The sequence below is a fragment of the Octopus sinensis genome, linkage group LG3 (genome assembly GCF_006345805.1).
Source record: "Octopus sinensis linkage group LG3, ASM634580v1, whole genome shotgun sequence".
Taxonomy (NCBI): Eukaryota; Metazoa; Mollusca; class Cephalopoda; order Octopoda; family Octopodidae; genus Octopus; species Octopus sinensis.
Genome location: NC_042999.1, coordinates 96,055,091 through 96,072,711, shown reverse-complemented (window position 1 = coordinate 96,072,711; position 17,621 = coordinate 96,055,091). Strand labels below are relative to the sequence as shown.

Here is a 17,621-nt window from a genome sequence, read left to right as displayed (position 1 = left end):
AGTCCAGAGATTGAATTGAATTGTTTTCTTTTTTCTTTCCAGGTGCAAAGGCCCATCCTCAGACTGCATCCATCTGAGGATGGGCTTTTGCACCTAAATATAAAGGTTTTAGTAAACTTCCTGCATTGTTAGAGAACCTTTCTTATCTTTTCCTTTTCTTTTTCTACATACATACATACGAGCGTGCATGTGTGCGTACATATATAACAACTATGCCAAAATAAACTAAGTTTATGACAAAGAATTTGGCTGCGAAATGACCTCAGAATAAACCAGTCATGATAGAAAAATGATTTTCATCTGCAATGAAATTTAAAGTAACGCCTGAAACTCAAGAATTGCCCAATTAGTATATCTCTTTTATAATACTTTCAAACTATGCAAGTTTCAGAAACATTTACAGTCTTTAAACATGAATTATTATCACACATACATATACAAATTTTCCTGTAAGGGACAGTTTGGTTACCCTTTTTAGCTGGCTGTCATGCAGCTTTGGCTTTGTTTTTTCCTACCACCCACTTTCTAAGACCATATTGATAGTGCAGCAACAAAGCAAAGGCACACCCAAATGCCAAATGGTGAGGGGACTTACATGGTAGCTTTGTTATTGTGAGAATTGCCAGGCGAATTTAGGAAATCAGCTCAAATAACTATGTTAGTTTTCTGATAAATTTGTATATTTTTAATTGATACATATGCAACAACAATAACTAACTAAACATTAGTATTGGGAGCAGGTCAACTTGTGTTCACAATAAAGATATCCAAGCATGGAGACAAGAAAACAGGAGTAAAAAAATAAATATAATTTTAAAAGTAGCTAACCATGTTGGAGTAGAAATCCATCAATCAGAAACAGAATAGAAATAAAACAGAAATCAGTAAAGTGGAAAAAAATCTTGTAAGATAGTATTGTTAGGGAAGAGAAGCAAATACAGTAAAACATGGACATAAAGAATGAGATTCAATAAATAGCAGATGAAATCTAGAGAGATATAAAGACCTGAAAATATCTCAGTTTAAGAATGTATAAGAAGCGAAACTTCTGTAAGATTAACAAAATGCTATGTTTATGGTTGAAAGTACTTTAAATATATTTCATTTAAAACAAAAGTCATTTCTAGGATCATACAACTTTGAGCAGAGAAAACAAAATTTGTGAAAGCAAATAATAGATATATTCTGCTATTTAGTTTAAACAAATTTTAAAAACTAATTTGCAATTTGATGGCAGTAGAAATCAAGCAATGATATAGCTAATACTGAAAATGATTACTTCTGATTACTTCAAATACATTAGAGGATCATGTTGCATTGTAGTGAATAATGGACATGAAAAAAGAGTTATTCAAAACAAGTGAAAGAGAATACATCCTTAACATATTTGATATCACACATATACAAACATACATACATATATATGTATGTGTGTGGGAACATTAATTTATTAGACATCCATCTTTCACATTTTGTTTTGACCATTATTTTTGTTTTTCCAGTTTTATTTTCTTTGTTCTATCTATTTCGTTTTTCTTACATCAACCATATGGTTTGCATTCTTCAACTTGTAACAACGAATGCTATATTTTTCTTCATTTCAAGCATTTATTTTGATTTCAATTGCTGAGGAAATTATATTTGTTTTTAAATATTTACTTTTTAAATACTTTTCAAATAACATAAAAATGTATGTACAAGGGTTATCGAAATATATCCTTTTATTAATATAATATTTTATCACACACACACACTTATATACACATATATATACACACAAACATTTTACTCAACTGAATTTATAAGAATTCTAATATCAAATATTGTATGTAAATGAGATTAGCTGGGAGGTATTAAGAGATTCTGAAAGAGATAAGATATTTATTATCATTAGGGAAATTATACTAAAAGTTTGCAAAGAAAGTATAATAGATCAAGAAATAAAAGGAATGTTATGACAAATAATTTTATGTTAGTAAACAAGAAAGATTAGTGAAGTCAGAAACATTGAATAAAGTCATGACTCGAGTATCAATCTTGAAAATTTCCAGTATATCTTTACTTTTTTATCTATAATTTGGCATGAAGAAAACAAGAAAATGGAGCCTTGTAATTTGATAAACTTGGTCATACTTGAAAAAATTTACAACTAGACCAATATCAAATATCTTTTCAGAGTTTGTTAGAAATGGCTTTTCATGAGGACAGTAGATAAAATCAGGAGTTTAAAAAGCAAAATAGAAGAGATATCATGTCAGGAACTCTGATGCTCTTTGTTTTCATGCTCAATCACAACAAATAAAATCATGACTCAATGACTAGCCATTGTTATTGAGTATTGTTTATATTTCACTTACCAATCCCTCAATTTCAATTATTCTAAGAGATATCTATTTCTCACACACAAAAGTATTTTCCTACACCAGTGTTACATGACCAGCCCATTTAAAAGGTACTTTTTGAGGAGACCTATTAAGTCAAGTAAAATCAAAACAAATCAAATCACAATCAAATGGCAGTGCCACCTGACTGGCTCCCATGCTGGTGGCATGCAATAAGCACAATGCAGGCATGGGTCATTGCCAGTTCTGCTTGACTGGCTCCCTGTGCTGGCAGCACATAAAAAGCACCATCCTAACATGGTCGACGCCAGTACCCCCCCCCCCCCCGCCCCAAATGGCTCCTGTGCCGGTAGCACATAAAAAGCACCATCCGAAAGTGGCCAATGCCAGTGCCACCTGACTGACTCCCATGCTGGTGGCATGTAAAAAGCACCCACTATATGCTCAGAGTGGTTGGCATTAGGAAGGACATCCAGCTATAGAAACACTGCCAGATCAGATTGGAGCCTGGTGCGGCCTCCTGGCTTGCCAGTCCCTAGTCAAACCGTCCAACCCATGCCAGCATGGAAAACGAACGTTAAACGATGATGATGATGTAGTAAAATAATTTTATGGAAAGATGCAATTTTTTGGTTTCAAATTATTAAGATATAAACTGAATGTGTAAAGGTGAGTAAATGAACATTACTTAACAAACCTCAGCAGCAGACAACTGCCGGGTCTCTTTCCATTAACTTTGGCACTTTGGCAGCTTCATTTGTATCTGCTTTTGCTGCTCCAGCAGTCCCTGGTCCATCCTTCAAGTATTGTTTTATTATCTAGTATTATCTCCATCCCATCTAAATTAAAATAAGTAGCAGGTGATATAGCACCTTAAGCTGGATAATATAACCATGTATGTATGTGTGTGTATTTGTGCACATGCATACTTGTTTGTGCACGTGTGTGTTTGTCCATGTTTCGAGCTGACAAACTATTTAACAATTTCTGCTTGCTGTAATACAATTAATAAATTTGCTTGTTACATTCATAAACATGCAATGCAATGGAAGTGAACAGAAAAGTTCCAAGCAAGCAATGGACATATATTTTTATGTGTGAAGTAATTAACTAATTGTAAAGCTAAATGTTTAGGCCAGGGACATATTGTAGCCCATATGTCGGTTAAAGATGTTGACAGAAACTGAAGAACTGCAAAGCACTAACAGGCATCAGTCAATAAATTGCATTTATCTATGTCAAATGCTTAGAGGGAAGCAACTGTAGCAGCAATGTTTCCAAATGAAGAAACTGAAAATTTAGTAGAGCAAGACTACTAGTTATTGATCTTGTCTTATTTATCACTTCAGTTCACAAAATGTCATGACTCATACAGATAAGGAACATCTTAGTACAGGAACATTATTGGAAAAAAAATGAAACCAGTTACATATAAAGTATAACACCATAGAATGTTTAAATTTTAAAGATATTTTATACATGTGTCATGGTAATAAATCAATATTCAGAATTTAAAGGAAAAGAAATGAAGCCAGAATATGTTAAACTGGTTATTTACATGGTAGCACATTTGAAAGAACCTCTACAGAATATTGTGGTGTCCTATTTGATTTAATGATATCTGTTAAAATAAGCAAAGTGAGTGATGCAGAAAAATATATTGCATATACTGACAGATATGAGTCTTTTGGGGTAAATGTATATTTAAAAACAAAAAGATTCAGAAACAGTGACATGTATGCATCACTAATGAATAAGTTTGACTAACAAATATAATGAGGTGTAATTGAGAAAAAAGTAGCGTCTACCTTTCACTGCATTTTCAGAAGTAATTGTAAGCTACAGTCTCTATCAGTAAAACAAATTAAGCAAGCACTTTCAATTAACTAGAAATGACAGTGCAAAACTAGAACTGCTCTTCGGGTTGTTCTGTAGAGAAAGCTTTGTGGTTTAACAATAAGGTCTATTTGTACAGTAAGACTAAATGCACGCTTATTAAATATATACATATAAGTATATATATATGATTTATCAATCAGTAATCTGTCACAACAATATGCATTACAACTAAATATTTTAGATAAGCCAATCATGACCAGGTGAAACTAGTTAACTCACTACTCAATTTGTAAAGAAAGCCCAACAGTTTAACCACTAAGTTTAATTTACACAATGAGGATAAATGTTTCTTTATGAAACATACACATTTGTATCAGCAAATTTGCTATATTTACTTAGGTTAGTATATACATGTATGTGTGTGTGTATTATACATACACAAATATATACACATACATTTTTACATATATATATAGATAGATAGATATATACTGTAAAAACCCATGTAATTTATGTACTTGTTTTTCACAAAAAGAAAAATAAACTTTAATGGGTGCATAAATTACATGAGTAGATGGTTTCCAGAATTTTTGGTATTTGATTCTTTCACCCACATGATTTTCACTAAGAAAAAAAACTTGGATTTTTCTACATGGAATCAAGTACCCTGACCTAAAATGCTGCAAACCCCTTACTTTTGTTTGAAAAATAAGGCAGGGTGGGAAACTGCCCCCACCCCCACCTATCACAGAATCACTGGAAATTTTTGTTTTTTTTCACTGATTCAATTCTGGTGAACTAATATGCTACAAAACCCTCTTTTGGGTCAGGAAAAAAGGGTGGCACCCCCATCCCCATTTTCATATCCATTTTGCAGAAATACATTTTCGAGAGAGTATAGATTACGTTAGATTAAAAATTCAAAGAAGTTTGAAATGAGTAAGTGAAAATGCAGAGGCTATAGTTGTTAGTGGTAACAAAGTATGTGGAGAGATAACAAACAATAAATTCATAAAAAAAAATATATATGTTAGAGTTTTTGCATGTACGTGTGAAACGAAGTAAAAGTATAATAATTACAAAATATCTTTTTGCTACCTCTTAAAATCACTGGATATAATATATATAATAATCCCAAATAGATTTTCCCTTAGCAGCTTTTTGGCGCCAAAATGAGTTGCATTTGTGTGTGTGTGTGTAGAGAGAGAGAGAGAGAAAGAAAGAGAGTGTGCGAGTGATGAAATTTACCTAAACATTGAATGGGTAACAATCTATCATAATTATATATATCATTATACAGCATCATCATCGTTTAACGTCTGCTTTCCATGCTGGCATGGGTTGGATGGTTTGACTGAGGACTGGCAAGCCAGGAAGCTGCAATAAAACTCCAATCTAATCTGGCAAGGTTTCTACAGCTGGATGCCCTTCCTAATGCCAACCACTGAGAGAGTGTAGTGGGTACTTTTAAAGTGTGATTGGCAAGGGGACCAGTCAGATAGCACTAGCATCGACCACACTCGAATGGTACTTTTTCTCTTTCTTTCTCTCTTTTTCTCACTCACCCACTCTCTCTTTATCTTTCTCTCTCTCTCTCCCCGCACAAAAATGAAACTCATTTCGGCACCAAAAATTGCAACGGGAAAATCTATTTGGGATTATTATATATATCATATCCAGTGATTTTAAGAGGTAGAAAAAAGATATTTTGTAATTATTATACTTTTACTTCATTTCACATGTACATGCAAAAACTTTTACATGTTTTTTTTTTTTTAGATGAGTTTATCATTTGTTAACTCTCTACACACTTTGTTACCACTAACTACTATAACCTCTGCACTTTCATTTATTCATTTCAAAGTTCTTTGAATTTTCAATCTAATGTAATCTACACTTTCTTGAAAATGTATTTCTGCAAAATGTTATCTAAAATTATGGGTAAAGAAAGAAATAGCAAATATATTTGAAAATGGGGGTGGGGTGAAATTTCCGAGGATTCTACCCCACCCCATTTTCCCAACCCCAAAAAGGGTTTTTTAGCATATTAAATCACCAGAATTCAGTCAATGAAAAGACAAAAATTTCCAATGATATTGTGATGTGAGAGGGGAGGGGGCGGTTTCCCACCTTGCCTTTTTTTCCGGACAAAAGTAAGGGGTTTGCAGCATATTAGGTCAGGGTACTTGATTCCATGTAGAAAAATCCAAGTTTATTTTCTTAGTGAAAATCGTGTGGATAAAAAGATCAATGGGGGTGAAATCTCCAAGGCTTCCACCTCACCCCACCTCGTTTTCCAGACCCCAAAATGGATTTTGTTGCATATTAGATCACCGGAATTTATCAAAAAAAAAAATATTCCAATGATTCTGGGATATGTGGGTGGTCCAATTTCCCACCCTACATTTTTTCTGAACAAAAACGAGTTTGCAGTATATTAGCATATTAGGTTTGGATTCCACACAAAAAATTCGAGTTTTTTTTCATAGTGAAAATCGTGTGGGGGAAAGGATCAAAATTTACCAAATTTTTTTAGAAATTCTTTTTGCTGAAAACTGACGTACAAATGTAAACATTCATATGGGAAGTTGAGTCATTTAATGTCAGAGTAGGTTTTTACAGAAAAAAATATAATGAAGTTGACTTTTATTTATGCTGAACAGTATAATGCTTACTTTTTCTGTATAAATTTACTAAAACCATTAAATGGTTAAATACTTCTTGAAGTTTGACATTCATGCTGGTAATCACAGTCTGGGCCATATTTTACATTGCTTGGAGTTTCTACCTATCGCAATGAAGCCCAGCAATTTCCTTAAATAGATCAGTTTTTCTTCACTTAAGAAGTCTAGCTTGCATTTGCCTCCAGGAAGTTATTGCTCGCTTTCTCCATGTTAGGACAATGAAATTGATCACTGCTGAAATCACTGACAATAACATCATAATTCATCCTTACACATGTAAACTCACTTAGTAAATATGACTTAGCATTCCTACAGAAACCTTCATTTACCTTATACAAAAGTTTGCTTGACATTTTATAAGAGTGAAAAGGATTAAAATTTTGATACTCTATTTTAAAGGTTCTGACAAGAATAGGCAGAAAATCAGAGCTTGAGACAAGAAGACACTTTTGACCAATCAGAATTCTGTTTATATAATCAGTTTGATTGGTCACCTTCCTCTGTCGGTTGAGTAAAGTGCCATCCATGCTGATGTTTATTAGTAATTAAACTTATTTTGCAAAACTTGTGCATATTTATCAGCTTTGTTTTTGTTGAATTATCAACAACTTTTCCTTTGATTTTGATTTGAGAAGACAAAGAAATATGCTAAAGATTGGACAGAATCTCTTGTGGGCAAGAAATGTAAAATAAAGTTTATTATAAACAATATAGACACTTCGTAATTTAACAGCTTTCAATGTGAAACCTGTTAAACAGACATTATTTTTATATAATGAAAATTTAATAAAATTCAATCATAAGTAAGTGAAGTTATACTAAATGCAAGTAAATTGAAAACCTTTTTCCCCAGGCCATATCAGCAATTCTGAAAACTTTTTAGTGTGAATTTTACATGAGTAGAAGCTATTTTTTAACAAATTTTATCCTGAAATTCACCCGCATAAATTACACAGGTGCACAAATTACATGGGTTTTTATGGTATATATACATATATGTAGGTGTTATTTCTTTCTGCTGGGATAGACAACTCAATACGAAGCATGGATATTCGTTTACGTGTTTATTTACTTTTCGTAATACAGGAACTGCACACACTCAGCGCAGCGACACCTATATACCTTCAGACACGGCGTAGTAATACTGTTTACTTTAAAACACAGTTCGTACTGTTCACTAACAAATAGTGCCACTCGTATATACATAGATATGAATGTCTAACAGTAGGTAAGCACACGTTTATATAAATATCATAGTATGCATGAATGTATATTTATGCACGAATTTGTTGGGAGTAGATAGAATGTTGCACAGCACTGAACCCATTTTCAATGCAATCAGGAATAAAACCAGTGGCACAACAGAAGTTGACTTCATCAGCAACCAACTATACTTCTGGTTACATTGTACCAGTTTACCTTCTCCTAAAATGAAGCTCTAAGAAGAACTAAAGGTCCTTCACTCCCAGTGTCTCACAGGCTAGTAGATCTGGGAACAATAGTGGTTAAGAGGTGGATCCACTCCCTTCAAAATCCTGGACTCTCATACTAGGGCCTCACTACTGGATGCAGTTGAAACTTGAAAGCCATATGCAAGACACACACACACACACACACACACACACACACCACACACACACACACACACATACATACATACATACATATATATATATATATATATATATATATATATATATATACACACATACATCCATACTCAAACACACATGTTTTTAGAAACAAGTTGGAGAGAGGAACTCAGTAGGTAAAGTACATTGTGTATGTTATATGAGAAGCTGAAACTTTCATACTTAGCACGTTCATAGAGAGGTGAGGTGAGGTTACTAAAGGACTGAAGAAGCTATAATGAGAACACTTGTTCCTTCGCCTTTTAAATGTAGCTTATTGAAAGTGTGGCAAGTGGAGGGAATAAGGGAAGAAGTGACTCCTTTCCTTGATTAGCATTTTATTTATTGACTCTGAAGGGATGAAAGGCAAAGACACCTTTGAGGGTTTTTCAACCCAGTGTGCAGAGAGCCAGAAGAAACATTGCAAGACATTTTATCTGATACTTTAATGACTGTTCTGAATCATGACTAAGTCTCATGCTTCTGATTGTGTAAGTATCTTGAAATGTGAACAGAGTTACAATTCAAGAATCCTGAGCTTCTAACAAAAGGTGTGTATGTGTGTGTGTGTATGTATGTGTACACACACACACACACACACACACACACACACACACACAGGCATATACAGGCATATGCATGTATGCATTTTATCATATCTTGCTTCAGACATATTTTAGCATATGATTATTATCATTGACTAAAATGTATGAAAGTGACATTTGATAAAACAGAGGTTAGATAAGATAAGGTATTATTACAAAACACACTAGTACTAATAAAGTATATTTAATCTTGAATATTTAAGTGATACGCTCATACCTGTAACAATTTCACTTAACATGCTAGGTAGTTTTCTTTATCATATTATCAAACCAGAGATTTTCTTCATCAAAGTTAAATAGTTAAGATGACAGTGTATACAGCTAAAAAAGTGAATATAATGAATTCTATGCCACAAGCTAGAAATGAATCATTCTTTTCTTTTGAGATGTTTAAGATACAATCAATCTAGCCAAGCCATGTTGATATAATGAAATAACATGCCATCAGAAATTCAATTTATTTGTGCCATTCTAATTCACCAAATCAACATGATATCTTCATACTGTGCTCCACAATAACATGGGAGATTTGAAGTAGACTCAGCTGAGTAAATTGAGCTGGCAGCAGTATATCCACCCAGGTCCCTATTCTTGATTTCTCACTATTTTTTGTTTGGTTTAACTTAGGCATAAAATTCACTCAGATTCTCTTCTTTAAATTCTATCTTAGTTTTAATTAATTAAAAACTAAGTATGTAAAAACATTATATCTAGAATCAAATTTTGTTTGAAAATAAATGAAAGGAATTTAAAGTAAGTTCTCTGAAACAAAATATTTATGAAAATTTATACAATGTTTAAATATACTTTAAACTATACTCAAATATATATCATGAGCAAATTTCATCACATGCCCTCTCAATTTTAGTAATCTTTGAACTTCTTTATCCCTTTTGATATCAATCCACCCAAAATACAAACTTCTTATTTTAGAAATGATCTAAATTTAGAAAAAGTCAATCAAAATTTCATGTTGATTTATGTTTGAAATACCAGTTTAAAATAATTATGAAATTATTTTACTAAATTCATTGTTTGCAACATTAATTGAAACAAAGACAATGTATTTCAATGGAAATATGGTAACAAAAGAGTTAATGTTATGACTTATTTCATTAAATCTGCTAAACATGCTGACCAGATTGGAATAATAATAATAAAAAAAAAGAAGTAAACAATGTAATTCAATGAAAACAGTTCCAGTATGAGTCAGGATTTTATTGGTCAGAAGTATGTATACTGAATCTTGTTTCATGTTCTAATAACTACCTTCCTTCCAGTAAGTAGTGCAGTGTCAGAATTAATTAATAGTCATGTCTGCTATTATTGTGAAAAATGTTCTACTCTGATTCAGAGTTTATTCCACTAATTTGGTGTATGAAAACACAGCTTTAGAGAAAGAATGTTTGTTGCTCTTGACACAAACCAAATGCACAAATGTTTTATACTTAATTTTTAAATAGAATATCCATACTAATCTTCATATTTCAGTGATTTTCTTTTCTTTTAGAAATGTCTTTCAGTGTGTAGTAACACAGCACTATTTAAAAATTCATAATATTCAATAGGCAACTTGTATAACTAATTACTAAATATATATGAGTATAACATATTTAGATAGAGAACAATTATATCAAATATATATGTGTGTATATATATATATATATATATATATATATATATAATATATATATATATACATATATATATATACTAGCAGTATCACCCGGCGTTGCTCAGGTTTGTTGCTGAGTAATGACATATCAAAACAGGAGATTGGGGAAAAAAAATTTGGTATTATTTATTCATCATTACATGTGTTACATTTGCTAATACATGTCACAAAATTGTACATGTAAGAAAAGCATGTAAGATATCTCCTATTAGAAATTTAGAAATTCTTCAGACAGAGAATCAAATAATATAAAATTCACACTTGGACTGAGCTATTATATATATGTATTCAGTAATTCAGTAATTGGGTGTCCTATAGATGGTTAAAGGCAAGAATAAATTAAAAAAGTGTAGTAATATAAAAGAGAGTTAGAGATGGATATAATAAACATAATCACATATACATTCATATACACACATATACAAACACACATATATATATACACATACAAACATGCATATACATATATATACACACACACACACACATAAATATATATATATATATGCATACACATATATATATACATATGTATATATATATATTATCATAATCATCATCATTTAATGTCTACTTTCTATGCTAGCATGGGCTGGACAGTTTGACAAGAGCAGGCTATGCAGAAGACTGCACCATGCTTTGCTGTCTGTTTTCATACATATGTACATACACATACATGTATGCGTGCATGCGTGTATGTGTGCATACAAATATATATAAATTTGAATGTGTTTGTGCTTATGTTTATCACATCCATCTCTAATTCTCTCCTACTCTCTCTGTTTTATATTATTACTTTTTTCCTTATTCTTGCCTCTGACAATCTATAGAACTCCTCATTCCTGAATATATATAATAGCTTAATATTTCAAATGTAAATTTTACTTTATTTGATTTCCTGTCAAAAAAATTTCTAATAGGCGATATATTACATGTTTTTCTACATGTACAATTTTGTAACTCCTATTAGCAAATGAAACATGTGTAATTGTGAATAATACCAAAACTTTTTTCCAATCTCCTGCTTTGATTTATAGATACATATGTATAAATCAGTATAAGTGTGTGTGTGTGTGTTGTGTGTGTGTGTGTGTGTGTGTGTGTGTGTGTGTGTGTGTGTAAGATTAGGGATAGACAGAACTGTATGCAGAGTATCTTGGATGGCAGATGGACAGCTCAAATACTAGGTAGCTTAGTAAATATGCAACATGCTGTGGGTATTTCTTATGCTGAATTATTAATTAAAGCTGCAGAAAATACAACCTTAAAATGAGAATATCAGACAGAAATATAGTGGTGTCAAAAATATATAGCGTAATTAAATCATCATCATTGTCATTATTTAATGTCCATTGTCCATGCTGGCATGAGCTGGACGGTTTGACCAGAGCTGATGTGGCTGCTCTGATTTCTTCTGCTGAATGCCCTTCCTAATGCCTACCGCTTTACAGAGTAAGCTGGGTGCTTTTACATGGTACCATATGGGTGCTTTTATGTGGTACAACGTGGGTGCTTTTACAAAGCACCACAGAGGCACTTTTGCATGACACTGCCACAAATACTTTACACCACCAGAGGGACCAGTCTTAACACTTTTACTTTGTTGTATGGGTCTTCTTGAGTATAGCAAAGCACCAGGCATCTTAGTCTTCTGTCGTGAGGTTGTTCTTCAGTATAATATTATAGCATAATATTATAAATAAAACTGCTCAACTGGGGAGATGCGACCATACATGAGTAAAGGAACTATCAGTTTTCATCAGACTGAATTTTTAAAACAGAATAAGTTTATTAAAATTTACAAATGTCTTTGTGTATTCCTTTTTCAAAATATATATTATACCTCTACATGAGAACAAATTAATGTCAATGAAGTAAAACTGGCTTGTAATATAATGTGTTTTTAAATATTTTTGAAAGGAAAGCCCCTTGTGTTTGGTGCAGGCAAACGCTTTAACTGCATTTTAAGCTTGAAGAAAATAAAATACATGGTAAGTATCTATATTAAAAAATTTAAGAAGAGAATAAAATTAAAATAGTTTTATTACTATAGCAATACGACCTGCTACACATATACCAAAAAATTAGAGCTTGAGATACTGCCAGTATCTTAAATATATAAAGAATGAGAAAGAATAGCATTTAAAAGCTTTCAGAATTTAATTTTAGTATAAAAACACAGAATTCAGAACATTCATGCTTCATCAAACATGGATAGATTAAATATAGTGACAGATTTTGTGCATGAGGACATTTTGGCACAATCTTAAGTAATTTTCTCCATATCTGTGTATGTGTATTTGCTTATGGAGAGAGAGAGAGAGTGAGTGCAAAAGAAGGAAAAAAGAAAAGAAAGAAAGACTGGAAGAAAGAAAGACCAAGAGAAACCAGGGGAGAGAGAGAAACAAACAGGCAGATGTACCGATAGATAGGCTTTGCTGTTGTCTCTAAATTGATATATCTATTATCTCCCAATGGTGAATTATTGGAAAGTTATAGCTGCAGGGAAGGTAAAAAAAAAAAACAGAATAATCATAGGTACAAAGAAATAGAAAGATTTATCTCTGCCAGAAAAAATGGTTAATCTTTTAAATTACTTTATAATAGCTATTTCACTATTTTCATAGCCTTGACAAAAGGGAAGATTTTATCAATACTAAACCCATTGTAGAAACTGACAAGAAATTATATTCCAATGTAACATTTTCACTTTGCACATGAATATTCTTTCACCAGGCTTCAAGACAATATGACTATGTTGCATATTATTTGTTAGCCATGTAAATATAACTAAGTATTCTTCTAGGGTCTACTGTATCCTAAAATTTTCCAAAATATTTTTAAGTAAGACCACATGTCTGTTCATTTTACTTTATTATTTTCATATTTAGACCCATTCCTTTACAGAGATATGTTGAAGAGAAATCATGGTCTGGTAAACAAAAGAGTGATGCATAACAAGAAAACTAATCTATTGTCTACAGAACCTAAAAAAACACACACACACGCACCAGAGAAAGCCAACTAACTTCATGGATTGGTTGTTTTTTTCATTATTTAATAATAAAAAAAAAATCAATTGTGGAGTTAAATAAATTGATCTTAAATTTAATTAAACAAAAATCTTTATTATATTAATGCTTGCTGGTTGGTGGCTTAGGTCATTGTTAGTTCAATCTATATTTATGCTTACATTATCTGCTTTCTGCTGATTAACTAGAACTTTTAAAAGAATACTTGTAGCAGAAAGAGGATTGGTGATAATAAATAGAACACTAATAGTACCATTAATCAACAATAAATTTAGTTTTCTCTGAAAGTATTAAATTGTAGGAAACAAAAAAAATATATATCCCATATCAGACAACATGAAGTTGATATGAGAAAAATGTCTAGAATATTGGAAAAGGAAATAGTTACAAGAAAAATAAAATAACAAATAGAACTATTTGAGTACAGAGCATTAGAAAATAAAGTACCCACCTCCATTGTAGATAAGGTCACCTAGCTAATAAACTCATTTCCTTGTGTTCTTACTGCTAACCACTATCGTGCAGCTACTTAAATATGAAATTCTTTCTCTCTGGCTGCCTGCCACTGCATCTATTGTTTGCAATGGGCACACAGCATAAAGTTCCTACTCCCTCCCTTTATACATATCAAGTGACCACTTCCCAGTTGGTAACAATGTTCTGGTTGTTTTACTGCTAAGGTTTTGTTCTTGCTAATTTGAACTTCACGCCTCTTGACTTTTGATTGGCCACTGCATTTGTTGTTTACATTGGATGGGTATATATTGGTGAATCTCATGCTTGGCTATCTAAAAGTAAATCATCTACAACCAGTTGTATTAGTGACCACTAAACTATGGACTGTGATATCCTTTCAAGATCTTTTCTATAAAAAAAATGCGTGACATAATAATTTGTTCTTAGTTCAGAAATTTCCTGAAGTTAGCAGAGTCAACAAAAGCATATCAGTAAATCCCACATCATGACACAAACCAAAGCAGTACCTCATTTAAGCCACTTTTCTCCATGAATACTTGATTAAATTAGCTTTAACTTTCTCTGTCAGTTTTATAACTTGGTCCATTAGTTTATTCATCTGCAGTTATTTCTTTCTAAAGCATTTCTTTTCCTTTTGTAGCAATTCACAATGATGTTTGTTGCACCACTTATCAGTGAAATATTTCGTTACTCTACCTGACCAACATGTGGCATTTTTTTATGAATATTTTCAGCTTGTTGCCAACTATCACTGATGGGTTTTCCAATTTCCACTCTATTAAATTAGGACAACTTATAATGCATTGTGTTCTACTTAGTAAATTGGCTGACACGTAGAAAGGACATATAGAAAGTGAAAGTTTTTTGATTACGTATAAAGTGACAAAAATAACTGGAAATGAACAAAAGGGCATAATGTCTTCATCTCTCACAGAAAATAGTTTAAGTGCCATAATAGTGTTGCTTTTAAAAATTAAACTAGGATATATATTATAAGCTTTCTTCCGAAGTGTAACCACTTCATTTCACCTTGACCCCAGATTTACTCTTAAAAGAAATTTAATGACATCAACATAATGGATATTAGTCATTGAAAAAAATTAAGAACTTTACGAAATAAAGAATGAAAGTATTCAATAATGGAAACATTAACAAAAAAACTTACACTTTCTGTGTCAGTTCTTAAGGTCTGCCACTACATTTATACTTCTAAACAAAAATTGATTTAAAAAAATAATTTAGTTACAAAGGAATGTGTTCCCATTTATATGCATTCCTCTGCCAAGCATTCCATCAATTGAATTAGTGATGAATTTTAGTTTTTGAAAGTAAGAAATTGAATGCAATCATTACCAAATGCCAACTCATCATATGATAACTTTGAAGTTCTATTTTACATTTTATATTTCTCCTGAGTGCTGAAGATGTACAATATTTAGAAGCTCCTCATTGAACAAATGTTGATTAAGCAGAGTTCAGCATTTAATTCCATAAGTATTTCAGGGAAAGAAATTGACATTAGATGTTCCAATAATGGCAGAAATGATTTTAACCATAGATAAAGGGTAATGTTACATTTCTTGCTGATTTTAAGTGTGACAAATCAGTCTTAAAAATGAAAACAAATGTCAGAAATTATATCATTCTGAAATATTTTGATGGATGATTATTACGAATCCAACCATTAATTGAATTTGAGGTAAATGAAAAGGTTATTCAGTAAAATTCCATTGAATATGCATCTCTCTCCCTCTTTTATACACGTAAAGTTTGAGAGCAGAAATGATAAAGTTAAAAATATTATTTATGCTTATTTACACACACATGAATACACATAAATATTAAATTCTTACATAATCAGATTACATATTAGAGGAAAGAAAAGCTGATTAAACTGACCCCAAATTTTGACTGGTACTTCATTTGGTTGACAGAATCTAATGGCCATATATATCACAAATCATTTTACCCAGTTCACTAATGATTCAGCCAATCCATCAAATACATAAAATATGACATATCTTTGCACAAATACAATACATACACACACACATATATATATATATATATATATACATATATATATATATATACACACACACACGTATATATGTATACATATGTACAAGGTCTGACCCATAAGTATCTGGACTGTTGCTATAGTAATGAAACTAAAGCATGCAGAGTGAAGCCACTTGGCACAGATTGACCTTGACCTCTATTGTGCATGTGCAGTAAGTTTTAATGTTCTAGCTCACTTCTACTGTTTACAGCAGTGCTTCAAATAACATGTCTAACATGTGATCATTGAATCACCAACCGTTAGTTAGCAGAGGATGTGCAGATATTTCACTATCTTTTCAAATTTGAATTAAGCTTTCAACCTGTGGAAAATTTGTAAAGTCATAGATACAGTGTGGCATTATTCAAGTTAAGGATTTCACATCATCAAGTGTACTTTTTAGAGTCTTAAAGTTTATCAAAGTTTCCATAAGAGTGAAATTACAAAATGTATCCTAAAATTAGTTGTCATACAAATTTTATAAGTGTGAAATTCCATGACCTGAGGTAGATGTAACGTAAGAATTTATATATAATTATAGCTATAGGTGCAAGCATAGCTGTGTGCTAAGAACTTTGCTTCCCAACCACTTGGTTTTGAGTTCATGGCACCCTAGGTAAGTAGTGTCTTCAAACAGGTTGAAAGCTTAATTCAAATTTGAAAAGACAGTGAAATATCAGCTGGTCTTTAACTCCTCTGTTATAGCTTGGAGAATTGTAATAGAAGGGAAATGAAAACTAGGCCTTGACAAACACCAACTTGCACAAATTCATACACATACCTACCCACATACACAAATATGTATGTTTACAAGCATATGTGACATAGTGCTATATAATAGATTGAGAAAGTAAATACAACAATCTATTAGTTAATTTTTATATAAATTGAATACTTCATGAATGTCTTATTTTCAACACTTAAGAAGTTTCTTTCATACAAAACTGCAAGAAATTTACTATTTCTCATTATGCTATTAGATACATTGGTCTTCTCATGTTGCTCATTATGCACTCTCACCAATTCATTGATTGTATCTAGTATATGTTTGATGTGAGAAATAATAGATGAGATATAGGAAATGGAGAAACTATATTTAAGTGCTTCAATGCAAATCAGATATCAAATTAAAAAAAAGAAAAGAGAAAGAGAAACAGTTAATCAGCTAATAATATCATAGAGATCCAGCTGAATGAGGTCACATCAGTACTTTATGACATCTTTTACTACATTATTTACCACAAATCAAATGAATGTGACCTAATAATTAAAAA

The 17,621-nt window shown here is 31.8% G+C and overlaps 1 protein-coding gene across 19 annotated transcripts in view; it reads right to left on the bottom strand.

Moving 5' to 3' along the window:
* LOC115209155 overlaps positions 1-17,621 on the bottom strand; it is a 1,103,332-nt gene that overhangs the window by 210,950 nt on the left and 874,761 nt on the right. The window lies entirely within an intron of this gene.